The 18,373-nt window shown below is 36.3% G+C and overlaps 1 long non-coding RNA gene and 1 pseudogene across 3 annotated transcripts in view; both read right to left on the bottom strand.

Annotated features, from left to right (window-relative positions):
• Positions 1–18,373, bottom strand: part of LOC141497673 (uncharacterized) — a 52,708-nt gene that overhangs the window by 18,977 nt on the left and 15,358 nt on the right. The gene's annotated exons all lie outside the window — the stretch shown is intronic.
• Positions 1,812–6,420, bottom strand: LOC141497672 (large ribosomal subunit protein uL5-like; annotated as a pseudogene).

Raw genomic sequence — 18,373 nt, 5'->3', positions numbered from 1 at the left:
ATCATACAATTGGTAAGAATCTAAGAACAATTAAGCTACGATCTTCCTGATTCCAAGCCCAATGCTTTATTCACTGTAACTCCTGCCCTTAAATTACTTTCTAAAGAGGTCATTAGAGTAGAACATGAATGTTAGGACTAGATACTTTTAGATGGTGGTTTTTGTCCCAAGTCTGTGTCTAAATCATCTCAGGCTGGTGAGAATCTATTTATCTAGAACAGTAATAAAGAGTACTCTTGCCTTCATGATTGATTGAAACATCTCATTCTCCTAAGGTCAGGAATGAATATGAAAAATGTGTGGTATGAATTTTTGGACAGCACCTGTTATTTCATTAATATAGGGAATCCCCAGTGATGAAACCAATGCAAATGGTCTCTGGCACTGGAATTTATGGTCTTAGAAAATTGGCTAGGGCATTGAGAGGTCAACAGAATCTCTTGTCTGAGATCACACAGACAGTATTATAGTAAGTATTATAGGCCTGACCTGTAGCAATCTCTATCTGCTATACCACATTATCTCTCAGTATGGAATATGCTCTAATTAGCACTTAAGACCCTTAACAAAGAGAGACTCTTATGGAAAAGTTCTCCAGGCTTTAGAAAACTGCAACTTTAGGACCAAATTTTTTTTTATCACAAATAGGAGAATATTATTAGGGACTCTCCCTGAGCTGGAAAATGAATTAAGATATAAACCAAGAGCAGATGTTTTCTAGATGGCAAGAATATCATTAAGAGGATGAATACTCATCTTTCAACTAGCCTACTATCCAGAAGTGTAATTCTCAGTTTCTAGATTAAGTATCATTGAGAAAGCTCTAGAGGAGCTTCCTTTGAGCATATTTTTGTCCTATGTAAAAGTGAGTCCTGGAGCTGTCTTGGTGTTGGACATCAGCATACCATAAGAACTTGTCCTTTAGAAGCACTAAAGAAGTATCATTTTAATTATAACATCTTAGCCATGATATATATATATATATATATATATATATAGATTAATAAATTTTTGGACTAGAGCAGAAGGACCTGTTCTGATTTTTAAATAAAAGATTTGCAGAATGATGGTCCATACAAATGCCTCCAAAGGATTTTATATCCTTGAATTTAGTACTTTGTCTAAGAATCTAACAATGAACTAAAGGAGGAGAGAGAATGGGGAAGGGAGGGAGGGAAGGAGGGAGCAGGTAAAGCCAAAGTAGCCACTGAGAGTCAGTTTCAGATGTTGGTACCCAAGAATACTATTCACAGATCTGCTACAGAACCATAAAGTGATTCTTTAAATGTAGAGAAACTAATCCAAGTCCAACTCTGTCCCCTGCCCTTTGTTTTACAGTGATGACCTGACTTGGGATTTTCTTGGCAAAGATACTAGAGTGGTTTGCCATTTCCTTCTCCAGTCCATTTTACAGAATATGGTTAAGTCATTTGCCCGTTCTCACACAGAGAGTTAAGTGTCTGAGGCTGGATTTGATCTCCAGAAGAGTCTTCCTGACTCCAGACTTAGAGTTCTATCGATTAGATCTCACTGCCCACCCACATCCATACAGGGTCTACTTGGGACTGGAGAAGAATGATCGAAGAGTGTTTGAACTCAGTGCCTTTGATCCCTATCTGCCCAGGACCATGACAGAATTCCTGGAGCAGGGGGGAAGCTTCCTTCTCTGTTGCTGAAAGATCTTGGAATCTAAGCAGTTAAGAAGGGACCGAACAAGTTATTTTTTCTGTCCTCCGTCACCCACACAAAGTAATGAGTATATATATATATAAAAATATGTATATATACATATATATATATATAGGCATGAACTGTGGATCACCTCAAAGAAAAGAATATGCTAGTACTCAAAGAGCCCAACAGTATCAGTAAGTTTGATAGCTCTATTATGGGGCCTTTTCTCATGAGAGCAAAGAGGCAGACTTGGACATAGAGCTAGCCTTTGTCATTGAAAAGAAAGGTTTCACAGAAAAAGCAAAGATATTAAGGCTTTTGTGGCTGGTTTCACTGTGACACATGATGTGAGTGCTCCGAACAGTGAGATGAAGCAAAAGAGGAAGCAGCAGCCTGCCTTCTTCCTTTTAGAACCTGCCTTGGTGACGATTGATTATGTTGCATACCCACACAATTTGAAGATTCATCGTTGAATAAATGGGGAGGTGATTCAGAACAGAAACACTAGCCAAATGATGAACAATAACACTAGTCAAATGGTGAACAGTAACTCCTGTCAAATGGTGAACTGTAACACCGACCAAATAGTGTTTAAGACAGAGGACCTGAAGCCTAGGGTTCCTAGGTTTTCAACTTTTATTCAGAGGATGTCTTCCTGACTGGGACTCCACTGGGTATTAGGAAATCCCTCTTGAGAAGAGAAATGAAGTCCAATATGAGATTAAAGGATAAGGAACCATCAGGAACAAAGTGTGGTACCACTATTCTTGTGATCTACAAATTTTCTTTCACAATCATTACGAATCAACCCACACCTCCTTTGATACAAAGGCACCAAAAAGTTCTGGTTGCAAAGTGGAGGAAAGTCATCTGTTCACCAAGAGGAAACAGCATCTGGGAATACTGGTAATCAGCATGCTCTCAAACAAGAAAGGATTAGATCCTTGTCCCCATAGCTTTCCCATAGTGCATAATATTAATACCCTTCTGTTTGTTTGGTTTTCATTTGCCATTAGGTGAGTAGACCTCTTCATCATCAATAAATTTCCTTTAATGAATTTTTTTGAAAAAAAAATGAATTTGGGCTAAATATCACCAGGTTTACATCATAGAGTCATAACTACTGGATTCTAAGTAGCTCTTTACCTATTGGCTTTTCCAAATGATAAAGAAGACATTATTTTAGCATCTATTCTTAGTGCACAGTTTTTCAAAACCAGGAAGATCTTGTAACATCATTTTGCTTCCTGAATGTAGAAATTCATTTGAAATCACTGAAATGAATGGCTTAGCCTTATCATAAGAGGATTCTCTTTTGTTCTGGAATATGAGCTAGAAAGTAGAACCCCAGTGCCTAGCTATTGGGAGGTTTTTAAATAAATGCTAATTGATTATTTTTTTTTCACTTTTTCACCAGGGTCATCAGCAACTGTCCTGGAATAAAAGATTCATTAGGAAAGAAATAGGGACCTGCTGAAAGACACAGGAGACTGATAGAGAAGGGGGCGGGGGGACTCAAGAGACTTTTCTGGGAAAATTAAAGAGAAATAAAATGTGGAGAAATAAAGAATACAGGGGATCAGCCCTTGGCTAAGCATGATTTGTACTAACTTGTCCAGCTGCACTGGTACAGAGGCTTCCATGAAACAAGAACAGAACATTCTCCTCCATCAAATCGATAGGAATTTTTGACAGCATGAAGGTTGGGCCAGAAGTTGATCATTACTCACAACAGAATTCTCTCTTCCTGGAGCCATGACAGGATTTCCACCACCCCCCCCAGAGCACCCATTTTTGTTCCGACCAGGACATAGCAGAGAAATTAAGTTGTCATGTCATGGGAGTCTCCCAAGTACTTCAAAAAAGCTCCTTGGCTCAGTTTCTTGTGACTGAAACACTCTCCATGATTTTTACTATTATAAAGACAGCAAACAAGTTGGCCACTCCTATCCAGACTTTTTATGCATCTAAGACCATTTGGGAATCCAAACTACCCTTCAGTCAAAACCTAGAATCTTCTCATGACCACAGCTCAGTTGTAGAAAAGTGTTATCATATTTAATAAATGATGGAAAATTGAGACATTTTGTTTATTCCTAAATAACTTAGTTGTGCTAGGAGGGCTAATTTCTGGATCCTGCCAAATTAGGCTAGGTAATGGAGATCCTCCATGAAAATTCTTCTTTGATAGCTTGATAGCTTATGCAACCTAGAAGTGACCCTAAGTTCACAGAGGCTATGCCAGGGAAAAACAAGCTATGGCAAGTTCTACTGGAAAGACTTCAAGCAGGAGCCCAGTCATTAGCAGTATTCCTGTGGTCTAAGGACCAGCCAAAGTAACTTTGGAGAGATTCATGACAGAAAGGCTGTTGTTGGCCACAGAAGGTCCTGAAGACCATCTTTGTTATGATCCACAACAATGGAACAAGCAATCTCCATGAACAAAATCAAGGATCCATGAAATATTGAGTGAACAGGCTTACCTGTCTAAATTGCACTGGCATGATCAAACAAAGTAACACTGACAGGATGCTGCTTTAAGATGGAAATTTCCTTTTATGGGGCACCTTGAGTAAAATACTGTTAGCTTAGTTTCTTTTTTTTGTTTTGTTTTCTAATTGATTTTATATTTCTTTTTAACATTTTTTTAATTTTGAGCTTCAAATTCTTTTTCTCCGTCCTTTCCCTCTTTGACCCACTGAGAAGGCAAGCAAAATGATATCATTTATACATGTGAACCCTTGCAAAATGTATTTTGATATTAGTCATATCACAAGAAAAGTAAGAAGAATAAATTGGAGAAATAACACTTCAATTTGAATACAGAGTTGATCAGTTCTCTTTCTGAAGGTGGATAATATTTTTTAATTATGTCTCTTTTGAAATTGTCTTGGATCTTTGTATTTATTAGAATAGCCAAGTAATTTACATTGGATTATTATTATTATTACAACATTGCTATTGCTGTGAGCAATGATCTCCTGGTTCTTCTTACTTCACTTTACCGTAATTCATAAGATACAATTATGTTTTGTTGGGGGGGGTGTTCTGAAACCATCCTTCTCATCATTTCTTTTTTATTTCTTTTTTTCAGAGATCATTTTATTGACTTTTTAAAAGAAAATGGGACTTTATTTGCCAGGAAGGATAATGCCATTTTACTTCTGTTGGAACCAGAGATGACTTTCTCTTTGTCAGTTCTGTGTTTGGCTCCAATGTAGTCTGTCCTATGCTTCTTGTTTGCAGTGCTGAACCTGGGACTGCCCAGCAGCAAGCACATAGAAGTCCAAGCCATAGCTATGCTGATGCTTGAGTTGTATTTAATACCGGATCAATATGCTTTTGGATCCCAAAGCCAAAGTTACCAATGTCTGAGAAGGTTATTTCCCTTTGACTCATATTCTTTCACCTTCAACTCCTTCTCCACAATCTCATCAGCTTTGGCCCTATGGATTGTACAATGAACTGTGATATTCTCATTTCTCCTGATTTCAAAAGACCTAACAGCATAATGAACTTTAGAGACTACTGGGATTTGACCTGCTAGCTGCTTCAACACTTTGGTCACCTGGATAAACCTGCCCATTCTCTCCAACACAGATACTGAGGCAGAGCTTTCAGATGCATAATTCCCTCGTGGAGTTTTCCTTTTCACTGGGTTCTTGCACCATGTCAGGAAGAGAGAATCTTCCTCACCATTTCTTATAACACAATACTATTCCCCATTCCCCAATTAATGAACATCCCCTCAATTTTCAAGTCTTTGTCAGTACAAAAAAAATGCTCTAGATATTTTTGTATTTATAGATCCTTTTCCTTTGGTCTCTTTGGGGTATGATCTAGTAGAGGTACTTCTAGGCCCAAGGATATAGACGGTTTTATATCTCTTTGAGTTTAGTTTCAATTTATCCTCCAGAATGCTTGGACCAGTTCACAATTCCACCAACAGTTTATTCGAGATGATAACTTAGAATTATTTAAATTTACATTTCTCTAATCAATAGGGATTTAGAGTTTTTTTTCACATAGATAGCTTTGACTGTGCTCACTTCGGCAACACATAAACTAAAATTGGAAAGAGAGTTTTCACTTCATCTAAAAACTTTCTGTTCATATCCTTTGATCATTTGTCAACCAGGAAATAGACCTTATTTTTATGAATTTGATTCAGTTCCCTATTTATATATGCAATAAGGTCTTTATCAGAGAAGCTTGTAAAAATTTTTAATATTACTTTATTGTCTATGAAATCTTTTTTCGGCAAAATGTAATTTCCCTGCTTTTCTTTTAATTAAGGCTACTTCTGCTTTTGTTTTGTCTGTGATCATGATTGATCCTTCTGCCTTTTTTACTTCAGCTAAAGAATAACAGATTCTCATCAGTCCTTTATTTTTAACTCTATGTGGGTTAAACATGTTTTTTTTTTTGTAAATAACATATTGTTGGATTCTAGTTTTTAATCCATTCTACTATGTACTTCTGTTTTATGGGAGAGCTTATACTGTTTATGATCAATTATGATTATTAATTGTGTATTTCCCTCCATTCTATTTCCTCCTATTTACCCTTCTCTCTCATTTTTTCCATCCCTCCTCAAAAGTCTCTTTTGTTTCTGCCCACTTCCTCTCTTAATCTAACTTTCCTTTTATTACCTCCTTCCACATATCTTATCCCATTTCCCTCCTATTTCTTTATCCAATAAGAAAGATTTCTATACCCAATTGAGAGTATGTGTGTGTGTATTTTTAGATATATGTATATATATATATATATATAGTATATTATATAGATATATATAGAACATATGGACATATAGACATGTACATACATATATTATATATATACATACATATGTATAAGCTTTTCTCTTTGAACCAAGTTCAGTGAGAGTGAGATTAATCAGTATCCACTACTGCCCCATTTTCTCTTCTATTATAAAATTTCTTCTTTGTTTATCTCTTTTAGTTGAGAAAAATGTCTCCATTCTACCTTCTGCTTTTCCCTTCTCCAGTACATTCTTATTTTTTATCCTTTCATTTTTTAGAGCTCATTCCAAAGTAATCACCATGCCCTCCATCAATGTAGACTTCATCTAACTATGCTACTAATCATAAAGTTCTGAGAAGTTACATATATAATCTCATATACAAATATAGTTTAATTTTACTGAGTCCCTTATGATTACTCTTTCATGTTTACCTTTCTATGCTTCTCTTAATTCTTCTATTTGAATGTCAATTTTTCTATTCAGTTTTGGTCTTTCCATCAGGAATTTTTAGAAGTCCTCTATCTCATTAAATAAGCATTTTCTCCCCTGAAGAATTGCACTTGTTTTGTTGGATAAATTATTCTTGATTATAATCCTGGCTTTTTTTTAGCTTCTGGAATATATTATATTCCAATTCCTTTACTCTGGCCCCAGGATATTTGAATTTTCCCCTTCATTTGATAATTCTGGAATTTAGCTATAATATTCCTGAGAGATTTCATTTTGAGATCTCTTTCAAGAGTTGATCAGTGAATTCTTTCCAATTCTATTTTACTCTTGGAATCTAAGATATCAGGGCAGTTTTCATAGATAATTTCTTGAAATATGATGTCTAATATCTTATTTTGATCTTCATATAGATAAATAATTTTAAAATTATCTCTTTATGATCTGTTTTCCAGTTGCTTTTTCTGATGAGATGTTTCATATTTTCTTCTATATTTTTCATTCTTTTGACTTTGTTTTATTGTTTCTTGATGTCTCACAGATTCATTAACTTCCACTTGCCCAATTCTAATTTTAAGCCTCTTTTGTTTTCTTAAGAAGTTCTTTTCTTCAGTAAATTTTTGCCTCCTTTTCCATGTAGCCTATTCTGCTTTTAAAGTAGTTCTTCACTGAATTTTTGTGCCGCTTTTACCATAAAGTCAATTCTGTTCTTTAAGATGTTATTTTCTTCAGTATTTTGTGCCTATTTCTCAAATGATTAGATCTTTTTTCCTGATTTTCTAGTATTATTATAACTTTTCCCCCTTTCCCCCTCTTCCTCTCTTATCTTTTTTTAATTCTTCTGGGAATTCTTATTGAGCTTGGGTTCAAATTCCTAATGCTTTGCTAATCTTCTTTTGAGTTTATGTTCTGGACTTCCCTGCCACCATTCTAGCTTTTAATGTTCAAGTTCTTTTTTTGTAGTTTCCTCATTTTTCCAGCTACTTAATGACTTTAAATGTTATTTTGAAGTTGGAATCTGCTGTCATGGGGATGAGGAGGCACTGTCCCAAACTTCAGACTTTTTTGTTCTGTTAGTTGTTTTCAAACCTGTTCTGGGGATCAGTGCTTCCAAGGTGGCATGATTCAAGGGAAAGTGCAGTTTCTGCTCTCCTTGATTGTGTTCAATTCTTTCCCCTGCTTCCTTGCAATCACAAGAATTAGTGCTCTGCTTGGCCATGAATTTATGATCCCTGTTCCCCTGTCAAAATCTATAAATATTCTTCTCTGTCCTGGAACTGCAACTCAATACTAACTATGGATAATGAAGTTGTCAATCAGTCCCAGGAGCCATCAGTGCCAGCCAGACCTACTGAAATCTCCCAAAACTGCTACTGCTGCAGTCAGTCTCACAGGCACTTCCAAATTCAGGCATTCATAATTGGTACCACTATCAAGCTCTGGGTTGACTCCCATCCAATATCACAGACTTCCCTTGGTGACCTCCTAAGTTGTTACTGACTGAAAAAAATACTCATTTTGACTTTTTTGTTAGTTTTCCCCACTCCAAAATTTGATTTGAAGCATTATTTTAAAGTTGTTTGGGGGTGAATGTTAGGAGGGCTCAGCTGAGTGGCTATCACCATTTTGTTTCTGCCCCAATCTGTTTACGAGAGATACAGGCTAGGAAGCTGGGAGACAGGAATAATAGAAGGGTTTCCTTTGTCCTTTATAGATTTCTGTTGTCTTCTATGTCAGTTTTGTTTCAACTATTGTTATTGTATTGTTTCTGAAATAAAGTGGTATAGCTTCCTCTCTTATAAATAATTACTAAACAGGAAAGACAGAGACTTTCAAAAAAAAAAAGTGAAATATATTGAGAAATAAGTTGTTTTCCCCTATTAGAATGTAAAGTTCTTTAAGGATAAAGGTTATCTTTTTTGCTTTTTCTCTGTATCCTCAGCACTTAGCAAAGTGCCTGACATGTTTATTGGATAATTGGTTTATTTGGACTTTGAGAATTCTCTAGCCAGAATTCTATTAATGATTTGGAAGTTGATGCAGTCTTGCAATAAGTATACATCATTTACTTGGTACCTGTTGCACATCGAATCACAACTCTAGAACTAAAAGGGAATTCAGAGATTTTTGGGTCCAACTCATTGATTTTATGGATAAGGAACTCTCAGGATGCTTAGACAACATGCCTAAAGTCAGGTAGGTAGTAAGCATCATAGATAGGATTTGAATTTAGATAGCCTGACTTCAGAACTGGGGTTCTTTTTGCTATACAAAGATTGCATCTCCAACAAAATCTATAAATCCAAGACACTGAATATGGTTATCGTGGAGTCTTAGAAGTAGATAAATTAAACTGCCTATATCCTTTGACCAAATAGTTGGTATGTGGCCAAAGATGATTAAGGGAAAAGGAAAAGATATTCTAAAATGATTATAGCAGTTCTCCTTGTGGTGACAAAGACCTGGACTTTTAGTAAGGATGTCCATAAATTGGGGAAAGACTAAACAAGTTAAGGTATTTGATAATAATGGAATGCTATTTTCTGTAAGAAATAGTGAGCTCAAGGATCTTAGAAAAACATGGCTAGATTTGAATGAAATACTGAAGAGCAAAATGAGCATAAACAAGAGAATATTGTGTACAGTAATATTGCTTTAAGAACAACTGGCCAATATGACCAGGAAAAAAAAAACTGACCAATATGACCAGAAAAGAAAATGATCAATGTTGGAAGGGATGTGGGAAATCTGGAACGCTAATACATAGATGGTGGAGCTGTGAACTCATCCAACCTTTCTGGAGAGCAATTTGGAATTATGCCCAAAGGCCAATAAAAATGTGTATACCCTTTGATCCAACAATGCCATTACTGGGTCTATACCCTAAGAGATCATGAAAAAAGGGTAAAAACATTACCTGTGCAAAAAATTCATAGCAGCTCTCTTTGTGGTGGCAAAGAATTGGAAACTGAGTGAATGTCCATCAATTGGGGAATGGATGAACAAATTGTGGTATACATAATTATGAAACAATATTGTTCTATTAGAAACCAGGAGGGATGGGAATTCAGAGAAGCCTGGAAGGATTTGCATGAACTGATGCTGAGCAGGATCAGGAGAACCAGAAGAATATTGTATACCATAACAGCAACATGGAGTTGATGATCAATATTAATGGACTTGCTCATTCCATCAGTGCAACAATCAAGGACAATTTTGGAGTATCTGCAAAAGAAAATATCATCTGTATCCAGAGAAAGAATTGCAGAGTTTGAACAAAGACCAAAGATTATTGTCTTTAATTTTAAAAACTCATTATCTTATTATGTAATTTTGCTATCTCTTATATTTTATTTTTTTCCTTAAGAATATGATTTCTCTCTCAACGCATTCAACTTAGATCAATGTATACCATGGAAACAATGTAAAGACTAACAGACTGCCTCCTGCAGGGGTAGGGGGAGGGAAGCGAAATTAGGGGGAAAATTGCAAAATTCAAACATTAATTAATTAATAATTTTTTTAAAAAAAGAACAACTCAGAGTGACTAAAGTCATTTTGACTATTATGAAAATCCAAATTTACCATAAAGAACACATGAAAGAATACACTCTCCTGTCTTTCTCTGGAGAAAGGACTGATAAATAGAAGTATGAAAAGAATGATTTTACATATATAGTACATATTTGTGTGTGTGTGTGTGTGTGTGTGCGTGTGTCTCAAATGGTAACCATCTCTAGGGCAAGGGAAGGAAAGGAAAAAAGGGGAAAATTACATGATAAATTTTTATTATATGTTTAAAAGGAATAACAAGTACACAATAGATTTATGCTTTTGTGTGCAATCATCTTTTTTTAATTTTACTATCTTATGAAAATGCTTGTTTTATTTCATAAACTATTAAAAATTAGGCAGAAGAAACTATTTATCTGATAAATTATTATGTGGAAGATACTTGCTAGCTGCAAATGATCTTTTCCAACCATATCCATTAAAGTCATAGGTGGCTAAGGAGCAATAAGGTAGTCATGAGTAACTCAAGAGCTACAATTCTAGAAAACAATTCAGTTGAACTCAACCTTCTCCATGGTCTCTTCTATTTCTAATTTATGTTTTTATGCAATAAAGCAATTGGATTAGAATTTTACTGAAGTTTCTTCCGGCTTCTAAATCCAATGTTTCTGACCTTCTCTGCTGGCCTCAAAAGCACATTCTTTCCAATTAAACCATAGGTAGTAGCAAACTATTGTCCTTTAAGAGGGGAGAGAGAATTTTTTGAAAAAAATAAAACAGGGGCAGCTAGGTGTCGCAGTGGATAAAGCACCGGCCCTGGAGTCAGGAGTACCTGGGTTCAAATCCAGTCTCAGACAATAATTACCTAGCTGTGTGGCCTTGGACAAGCCACTTAACCCCATTTGCCTTGCAAAAAAACTTAAAAAAAAAAAGTAAAACAGTCATTCTGTGTCTTATCTGGTGAATAGAGTGAGAGGTCAGATCAGTAAGGATTACAGTTTACAATTCAGCATTTTTGTGTTGTGTCTTCTGTATCATGAAGGAATGATATCAATTTTCATAAACGTTTGAAGGCTATTGGAAAAAATAGAGGATACAAGTACTTTTTTTGAGCAACCTCTCTGGAAGGAGAGTATCCCCCCAAATGACTTTGAAGAAGATAATCAAAAACATACTTATCGATCAGTCTTCTGGTATACTAATCTTTATATTTCTCTAAATAATAATGATTCAGAGCATTTTCTTTTAACATGGTGACAACTTGGGTTTCTTCCCCTTCAGAACTGTATCTTTATAGTCTTAGGCCATTTATCAATTGGGGAATGGCTCATTTTCTTATAAATTTGAATCAATTCCAAATGTATCTTGGAAATGAAACCTTTATCAAAGAAATTTCCTGTAAAATTTTTTCTCAGTTAATTATTTCCTTTTTTTTTATCTTAGTGTTATTAAATTTGTACAAAAGCTTTTTGATTTTAAGAAGTCAAAATTATTCATTTTAGTTTCTGTGATTATCTCTATTCATTTGGTCATGAACTTTTCTCTTAGATCTGATAAGCAATCTTTTCCATGTTTTTCTCATTTGTTTATGATATAGTCTTTTATGTTTTGATTATATACCCATTGGGGAGCTTTACATGGTATATGTATGAGATGTTAGTCTAAATTTAATTTTTTCCATCCTGCAGTACAATTTTCCCAGCAGTTTTTGTTAATTAATGGGTTTTCATTCCAGTACTTGGTGTCTTTCTATTTATTGGATGCTAGCTCAATTACTAGTTACGTTTGTTTCTGTATGTTATATACTTTATTACCCCTCTTCCCTTTTCACTAATGGTTCTCTTTTTTTAAACCAGTATCAATTTATTTTGATAATCATTGCCTTCTAGTATGTTTGACATGTAGCACTGCTTTTGGTTGCTGAATCAATTCATCTCTGTCCAACTTTTCATGATCCCATTTGGGATTTTCTGGGCAAATTTTCATTGTGATTCATTGTGAGGTATTATTATCCTTATGTTCATTTTACAGATGGACAGCTAGATGGTGAAGATGATAGAGAACTGATTTGAAATCAGTAAGACTCATCTTCCTGAGTTCAAATCTGACCTCAAACACTTATTAGCTATGTGACCCTGGACAAGTCACTTAACTTTGTTTGCCTCAGTTCCTCATCTGTAAAATGAGTAGAGAAGGAAATGGCAAATCACCCCACTTTCTTTACCAAGAAAACCCCTAAGAGGGCTGAAGAGCTGGACACCATTGAAACAATTGAACAATAAGATGACCTATGGATTTTATCTCTACCCTGATCCCCAATAGACCAATGGGACATCACTCTCTGGGATAATCTGAGTCTATCAGACAGGAGCATTTCCAATTCTATTAAGCAAATGTTAAGCTCTTATCATGTGTCATGTTAGTGATTTTCCTTGGCATCTACCCAACTCCTTGAATCATAGGATCTAGAAAAGGAAAAGAAGCTTTAACTCCTTTTAGCCCAGCTCCATCACTTATCCTCAGGTTGAAAAATACAAAGATATGAGTCCCTACAAGCCTCTTGTCTACGTGCTTAGTAGTGCGACTACCAAAGGTTATTGAGTAACTCAACCTGCAGTCAGAATCAAATGGCAATAGGTCCTCCAGTGACCTGAGAAAAAGGTGAAGAGTTTCCTTTCTCCCCAACCCCCCAGGAAACCAACTTTAAAAAAAGCCATGCTCTGGGAGCTTATACTGTTTGGTCAGGAGAAAATGAGGACAAGGCTGGCAAGTAGAAAGAGAAGGCTAATCTGAGAAAAAAATGGTGAGCTAGTACAGTGAATGGAAAATTCACTGCCTTTAAACTTGAGAGGACTGAGTGCTGATCTCAGCTCTGCTACTCAAGCCCTTGTGTAACCCTGGTCAGATTCCTTCCCCTCATCTGTAAAATGAGGCAGGCAGGCGAGCTATAAGGCCCTCTCCGATTTTAGATCCCATGGTCCTCCCCAAGTAGACCAAGAGCACATATGGGTTGTTTTATCACCCAGAAAAGGGAGAGAAATTTGGGGATGAGAAGAAGAGTGTTAATGAGGGATGAAGGGATAATATTTCTGAAATCTTCTGAGGCATTTGGAACTTCAGTTTAACTATTTTGAAAATAAATTCCACAGCAATGCCTGCCTGCCTGCCTTCCTGAATAGCTTTTCATCAATTCATCTTTCTACTTATACAAGCTTAGCACTTTGCATCTCAGTGTATGATTGCTAATGAAACCACTCAGGTACAACATATAGAATCTCTCAGCAAACTCTAGACTTTATAGAATTCAAAGGGTTTTGATTAGCTGAGAGTTAATCCTTTAAAAGGGCAGGTAGGTGACCTGCTTGGAATCAGGAAGAGTCCTCATTATGAATTCAAATTCAACCTCAGACACTTACCAGCTGCGTGACCCTGCTCAAGTCACTCAACCCTATTTGCCTCAATTTCCTCATCTGTAAAAATGAAAGAAATCACAAATTACTGTAGTATCTTTATCAAGATGCTAGCTCCTTTATGTATTTTATCTGTACATAATTGTTTTCATGTTATGTCTCCCAGTGAACTGTGAACTCTTTAAGATCAGGGACTGGCTTTTTGCCTTTCTTTGTATCCCCAGTGCTCAGTTCTTAATTAATGATGGACTGATTGGCTTATTGTATTATATGTGTGTGTGTGTGTGTGTGTGTGTGTGTGTGTGTGTACTTACATATATATGAAATACAGTGATCTTTTTTTTTAGGTTTTTGCAAGGCAAATGGGGTTAAGTGGCTTGCCCAAGGCCACACAGCTAGGTGATTATTAAGTGTCTGAGACCGGATTTGAACCCAGGTACTCCTGACTCCAAGGCCGGTGCTTTATCTACTGCGCCACCTAGCCACCCAGTACAGTGATCTTCTGAATGACCTGTATGAATATGAATTGCTCTACTCTGTTATTGTTGTTGCTGTTCAATTGTGTCTGACTCTTCATCAAAGATACTGGAATGTTTTGATATTTCTTTATAAAGTTTGTTTTACACATGAGGAGACTGAGGCAAACAGGGTTAAGTGACTTTCCCAGGATCACACAGCTAGTAGTAAGTAGTAAGAGTCTGAGGCCAGATTTGAAGAATCTTCCTGGTACTCTACCCCAATGTGCTACTTAACTGTCTGAGTAGGCGTCATCTACTCTTCTCCTACAATAAATGACCACAAAGAACTGAGTTGTTTGTGTTTATTTTCTAGGACTTTTCTGTCTTCTTCTGGGTTCCTAATTACCCCTCTCCCCTAGGAAATTGTCAGGGTTCACTTCTTGTTGTCACTATAGACATTATAGTTGCCATACCCCTATACAAGTTTTCTAAAGTTTGTTACAGTTGTGTATCAAGCAAAAGGAAGCGCACCTCTGAGTGGGGTCTTGGAGAATTTTTCTACAATAAAGGCCATGCATTTTTTGTATCAGCTTCATTCATGGTTCCTAGCCATGTTACAGTCCGATGATGATAGTAGCTGAGTTTTGGACAGATGAGGTACAACTGTATTTATAACTATAAAATGATTATATCTGGGATCAACCAGTGGATAATGAGGAAGAAGGAAGAGGGATGAGTGTATGCTTGGGGGTACTAGAACAAATAAAAGGGAAGAAGAAAAGGAAGAAAAAATAAAGGGTAAGAGTAAAAAAGGTCAGAACTAAATTTAGTCAAGTAATCAAAGTCATTCACAGTTAGGAGGACCTACCTTCCCCGCTTTGTCTCATCTGTTCCTTTTCATGAACTCCATATTTCATCCAAATGGTACCACCAGATGTTCTCTGATCTCACATTGCCCTCTTTTATCTTTTTTCATTTGCACAGTCTGATCCTTGTACTTGAAATTCCCCCTTTTAAAATAATTCTTTTCTCAAGAACTAGCCCAGGGTTCTTCCTCCACCTAACCTTTCCTGCTGCTCCACTTGACAGTCATCTCTCCTTTAAATTTTAATAGAGAACTTTGTCTAGGCCTCTCCTTTGTGCTTATTAACTTAATCTTATTTTTATTCATGTGCTCTCGCCTATTAGGTTTTAGATTCTGGGAAGTTAACACTATATTGTTTTCCATTTTTGCATCCTTTGACAACAAGCAACAGGCATTTAATAAATGTTTGTTGATTGGATTAGATTGAATCTATAGTCTGATGATTTGTGACAGCTACCTTCTTTGTAACAATTAATTGTCTGATGTGAGTGAACCCTCATAGAATGAAACCCTGGAAGGATAGGAGTCTCAATATTATAGAAAGCAGACAACTGTCTTTACCTAGGATCTGAAGATGACTTTCTCTTTAATGTCATAGAGGTATTATGAACCATCCTGAACTTAACTTTCCTCCCAATTTAAATGTTACTTTACTGTCATGGTGTTATGCTCTGGGTCCCAAATAACCAAGCCAAAAGCCAAATAACAGGTAGACATTTCCATTGTCAAAGACACTAGACCAGCTGAAGCTAGTGGTTATTATTTGCAAGCAAGGATTTTTGGGAGTTGTAGAAGGCTGCCAGTATTCAATAAAGTTTACTGTGTTTGAAGTTATCTTAACTTAGAACCCCCCCCTGCACACTCCCCCTTACTTCTAATCTTCACCCAAATGTACATGGAAACAAATATAAGGCAGTCTTCCTGGGTGTTCTGAGGACTATCTTATTAGGGGGAAAAGATTACTTGGCTGATTGAGAATTGAGAAAAAATATATTTTAGAAAGAATCATAGGAGTTCATAGGATCATAGGTTTAGAGCTGAGGGGGATATAAGACGCCATTTAGCTCCCCCCACACACACCCCCTACATTTTGTAGGTGAGGAAACTGAAGGTCAGAGAGGTGGAGTAACATTTCCTAGGTCATGTAGGTAACAAGAGAATGGGGATTTGAACCCAGATCCTCTGACTTAAAAGACAGCTAAAGGAAATCAGCTCTTATCCATTGTCAATTTTTTTCTTCTTTACCAATGTATAAATAGCACTCAATTCAAAAGTCTTTAAATTACTGGACTCAAAGGGGTTTAGATCTGTTTATTTCATTCCCAACAAAGGATAGAAGAGTTCTTTCTAAATTTTTGCTTGAGGGCAAGAAGATTTAGAATCAAATTTTATATAAATGGACTAATATTTGTTTTGGGGAAACTTCTCTGGACCAAGGTGCTTAATTCTCAACCTAAAACTTGAAAGGATAGAAAATCCTGACTCTAATCCAAAACTAGTTAGATTCATGCTTCTGTGAGAATAGGCCCAAATGTGCCAATTATTAGGAATTCACTCACCTCATAGGAATAAGTCCTTCTGGGGGAAAGGAGTGTGGTCCAACTTGTTATCTCAGAGAGCATACAAGATGGCATGCTAAGTCAAGCCAGAGCTTATAGGGTTAGGCAGGAGACAGGAAATGAGCAGAATTTTTATCAGTGACACAAAATCAAAGGAGTCAGCCTAAGAATAAGTTAAGAAGAAGATATAGCAAAAGAAAACTCTTTGCTTAGTTCAACCTCACTGATCAAAGAAGTATTCTTTCATTTACATTGGTGGTCTGTGGAATAGACCCTTGCTTGGTCCAGGTGAGCATTTTCATACATTTTCTTCCCCTCCCTCTTCTGATCAAGACTTGGCATCCTGCATCTACCTGAGTGATACCTGGCAGGCATCCATAGAACTGATGGAGTATAAAGTCCAGAACAAATAGCCAAGTTAACATAAGGGAGCATAAAATCTAGGATGATGAAAGCCCAACCTTCTTGTGTCTAGGACACCAGGTCAATGGAAAGTAAGGAAGCAGGCTTATTAATCAAAGCTGTTCACCTCCCCATCCACTTAGCTTTTCTTCAGTGAGGGGCCAAGGATCCTTAATATGCATCACCATTCCAAAGACAAATAAGGTCTTCTTCTCAATCTTTATGAAACTCCTGATTAGAATGTCAGAGGATTGTTTCTGTAACCATCAGCAATAAGGAAGACAGCTTTCCACTTAAGTGATAATTAAGAAAACCAAAAGAAACCTAGTTGAAGATAAGTTTCTTTAAAAAGAAAATTTCCCTTGAGTTCTTTTACCAACTACTCCCCAAGGAGAATCATATGTAACTTGGGATTCATAACTCCCAGTAGGGTCCCCACCTCCTTTACCCCTCAAAAACTTAAAGGAAGCTTATACTTCTGCCTTGGGAATGTAGAAAAAGACTTGGTGATTATTGCCTACTGTAGAGAGTGTTGGCTGGACATATGAAAAAGAAAAAAATACAAATATTGCAAGAATTTACATGTATATGTGAAGAGGATTGTGCTAGTTATAGAGGAAAGGCAAAAGTTAGGATTTGTCTAGAAAGAAATTCAAACCAATACTCATTAAGAATTTAATATTATTTGTTAAATGCATTAGGACAATTGGATCCTAAATAAAGGATAAATGTAATTATTTCTTGATAAATGTGCTTAACAAAGTGCCTAACACATAGTAGTCACTTCACAAATATTTACTGATTGATATTGATTAAACATAATAATAATTGACAAATTCATTAGGATCATTGGGTCATAGATTTAGAGCTAGAAGGGACTTTAAAGATCCTCTTTTCTAACCTCTCATTTAACAAATGAAGACTTGAGGTCCAGAAAAGTTAGGTCATATCCAAGGTCTCCCCAGCAACAAGAAACAGAGAAAGAATCCAGCCAGATCATCCCTCTCTGAACACCATACCATACATCATTAATGATGATTTTTTCATTATTATTACTGTAACTGATTTCCTTATATTTGCCTCTCCTAATTGTTTTCTTCTAGTATCATTCACAACGAGATTGAACATTTTTATCTCTCCATATCTGATGCTTTCACTCTTTGCCTGTAATCCACAGTTAGATTTCTAGCAGCTCCATTTCTAAGCCCCTGTTTCCATGGAAACATCACTCAGGCGGGATGCCTCTATCTATGACTATGCTCCATTTGGGCATGGGA

Source organism: Macrotis lagotis, chromosome X, assembly GCF_037893015.1.
Source record: "Macrotis lagotis isolate mMagLag1 chromosome X, bilby.v1.9.chrom.fasta, whole genome shotgun sequence".
Classification (NCBI taxonomy): domain Eukaryota; kingdom Metazoa; phylum Chordata; class Mammalia; order Peramelemorphia; family Peramelidae; genus Macrotis; species Macrotis lagotis.
Note: the sequence above shows the minus strand (reverse complement) of the source record. Positions and strands in the feature narration are given on the sequence as shown.